The sequence below is a fragment of the Austrofundulus limnaeus genome, unplaced genomic scaffold (assembly GCF_001266775.1).
Source record: "Austrofundulus limnaeus strain Quisiro unplaced genomic scaffold, Austrofundulus_limnaeus-1.0 Scaffold12, whole genome shotgun sequence".
In the NCBI taxonomy this organism is placed as follows: Eukaryota; Metazoa; Chordata; class Actinopteri; order Cyprinodontiformes; family Rivulidae; genus Austrofundulus; species Austrofundulus limnaeus.
Window position 1 is genome coordinate 1,179,469 of NW_013952414.1, and position 2,991 is coordinate 1,182,459.

Below are 2,991 nucleotides of genomic sequence, written 5' to 3' on the forward strand. Positions count from 1 at the left end.
ACACACACACACACACACACACACACACACACACACACACACACACAGGCAGGCAGACAGATAAAAGATGCATCCACTGAGGTGCTCCCCAGCCCGTCGTCGCAGACTTGGAGAAGATAAATCTCCGGCGAGGAGATTTGTCACCAGAAGTACTACACAAATCAAAAGACCGAAGTATTAGATTATCTCTGTATACGAGCCGCTACGGAATGTTCACAAGCTTATCTGGAAACAGGATTTACAGTTATTATTGTTGATTTATTTTTGAACTGATGAGATCAGGATGTAAACAATAGGTGGCAAACTTCATAAAAATGTTTACACTGCAAAAACTGTCCATCTATACGGAGCCCGCGAGGRGACATGGGAGTTTTTTTTTTCTTTTGCGTTCCCTCGCAAAAGTAGTTTATCACTGTTGTGCCTGCCGGTTTATTAGCAAACTTCACGTGTTTACCATTGGCAAGTTAGCCTACTGCTTTAATTCAGCTTCAGGATGAATATATCACAMAGCCACGTGTGGAAGTATGTCATATGCTGATATTTAACACAGTGCAGCCACGCAACATCAATGTCAATTTCACGAACTTGTGGCGACACATCTTGTTTTGGTAAGCGGATATTTAAAATTAAAGTCTGATTTAATTCAGTTCATATACAAAACAATCTTTTGCGTGGGAACGCAAAAGGAAAAAAAATCCACCCCCGTGTCCCCTCACGGGCTCAGTACATCTACACAAGTCTGACAAAAAAATAATAATAATAAAATAAAAGATTTTTGATCTTGTTCTGAGACCAAGCAAGAGCAGAATGTGTTAGATTATAAATCTTAGCCTGGATTTTTTTTCTTATTTCAAGACGTATCTTATTCCACAAGATTGAAAGACTAGATGAATTGTTTCTGCAGTGTAAGAAATCCTGACTTCCCTAAAAGAATCACTTTTAAAAATGTGCAAAGTTCAATAAAAACTACGAGGTCGTTCTTCACGCACGTTGCAGAATGTGCAGAGTTGTTAACCAGCAGGTTTAAACTGCCCCCCACCCCCCTCACGCACGCCCCTGCTCTGAAACCTGACAGGAGAGTCAAAGTTGACTTTGCCCCCTTCGCAGCTGATAACAGAGTGGGTGGGAGCGACAACGTGTGCTAATCTTGGCCCGCCGAGAGCATTTACATGGCCCGCCGACTGCCTCGCAGCGTCTGAGTGACTGACTGAGTGCTCATAAAATGTGATAATGATGAGCCTGGGAGTCGTGTGTGTGTGAGTGTGTGAGTGTGTGCAGTCATGTCTGGGCAGGTCACCCCCCTGGTTTGAGGTAATGTGCACCTCCGTCTCTGAGGTAATTGATAAGAGCTCCAGAGATGACGGAGGGCTGATCTTCTGTTCTCTGCACAGCTGGGTTTTAAAAAAAAGGACCTCTGGCTCATTACTCAGAGCCAGCTGTCAGTCAGAAGTGCGCCACCTGCTGGAGCAGATCAGCCAGAGCGCCTGTTTTCTCCTCTATGAGCCTGTTGTTCTCAGGAAGAAAAAAAAGGGGGGGCTCACCATGGCTGTGCCACAGAAACATTCTGTTCTCTCGCTCCTCGTGCACACGCCGAGTCCAAAGAAATAAAAACAGAAAAAAAATTACGAGAGGTAGTGGGAAAGAGTTGGGGGGTGGAGGACGGTTTGTGCAAAACAAATAAATAATGTCAAGTCTCCAGGCCACAGGAATTCCACTCTGGCAGCGATCCTCCAGCTGTAACAGTGGGAGAAGAACACAGGGCTCTATCTAACCCAGATGTGTTCTCTGCTGCTAACCACTGGAAAGTCTTACCCCCGCCCCCCTTCAAGGCATTTGAGCGAACCTTCTTTTTCCTACAGCCGCACCTGACTGACTGGTCGCTGCTGCACGTGGGCCTCACATGACCACTTTTCAAAGACACGTTCCGTTCTTTTAAAACCAGTGCAAAAATTAAAAATAAAAAATAAAAAAATTAAAAAGGCAGAAGACTCTGCAGGCAATCAGCTGAGGGTTTGTGTGTGGAGGGGGGGTTCAGGGGTCGTGCTCCCGTCTGGGACACTTGCTGTAAGGAATGCTGGGAGAGGACAAAGCCAGATGGGAGCTCTCTGCTGCTGTGTTCAAGACTGTCAGCAGGCTCCCTCCTCCTCCTCCTCCATTCTCGAGGCACAAAAAAGCTGATGGGGCCATCCTGCACGACCAAAATAAAGCAGTTAACAGACAACCTTGTCTGAACCCAGCTTTCTGCTGCTGCTGCCTCCTCTCTCTCCCCCCAGCCAGGGGAAGACAGATACCAGAAGCGTGCATAAGCTTCCTGAGGTTGTGAAACAAGAAACAAAACAAAACAAAAAAAAAAAGCAGTATTGCACAGGAAGTGGCCATCCTGATTATCTAGGCTTTGTGACAGCTGCAAGCACCGCAAGGTTAACTGAAGACAAGATCACATGATGGACATGAGGAAGTTAGAGTGATGCTGTTTTGTTGTGGGAGAAATTCCTTTCAAATATTTACAATACGAAATGATTTGAATCAGTCAGGTAAAAATAAAAAAATAAAGTGAGGTATAAAATTAGAGATCCGTTTTTATTTGACATGTCTGTATAATAACAGGGAATGGCATGGCCTCGCGGTAAACAAAGGATCATTCAGCTCTGATTCAAGAAAACATGATTCCAACAATGATCCGGATGAGGTCGCGCTAGAGACGCTTCAACTGTCTGTGGGAAAATAAAACCACTACTCATCCAGAGCAGAACAATAAAAGAAAAAAAAACAAAAACAAAATGAAATTAAAAAGGAGCTCCTCCCTCCTCCTCTTTTGGGGAGATAAGAAAATTTAAACMTCAGAAACTTGATCAGAAACGAGTCGTTATGGAGGAGAAAATACCCACATGCCGTTCTGGGGAAAAATAAATGTTTGCTCACACAATTAAGGAAAATTTGTGTGTGTGTGTGTGTGTGTGTGTGTGTGTGTGTGTGTGTGTGTGTGTGTGT

General features: G+C 44.4%; 1 protein-coding gene across 1 annotated transcript in view; it reads right to left on the reverse strand.

Moving 5' to 3' along the window:
* The window catches only part of csrnp1b (cysteine-serine-rich nuclear protein 1b), a 13,086-nt gene that overhangs the window by 9,050 nt on the left and 1,045 nt on the right, over positions 1–2,991 (reverse strand). The gene's annotated exons all lie outside the window — the stretch shown is intronic.